This window comes from Rhagoletis zephyria, unplaced genomic scaffold, assembly GCF_001687245.7.
Source record: "Rhagoletis zephyria isolate East Lansing unplaced genomic scaffold, Rhagoletis_zephyria_1.1 Rzeph_scaffold_06535, whole genome shotgun sequence".
In the NCBI taxonomy this organism is placed as follows: Eukaryota; Metazoa; Arthropoda; class Insecta; order Diptera; family Tephritidae; genus Rhagoletis; species Rhagoletis zephyria.
The window spans coordinates 35,357-35,593 of NW_016163618.1; positions in this window are offsets into that span (position 1 = coordinate 35,357).

A 237-nucleotide genomic window follows, 5' to 3' on the forward strand; every position below is an offset into this window, starting at 1 on the left:
GAAAAAAAGGATTTGCTTGCGAAATTAAGGCAAAGGAAGTGTTATCTGCTTTTAAGAAAAATCCTGGACTTTCGGTAAGAGATGTCGGCAAAAAATTAAACATGTCGTCTTCGTATATACAAAAAGTATGCAAAACAGCAGGACTACGTTCTTACAAAGTGAACGCAGCACCTAATCGCAACGGTAAACAAAATTTGTTGGCGAAACAACGTGCTCGGAAATTGTACGACAGTCTCA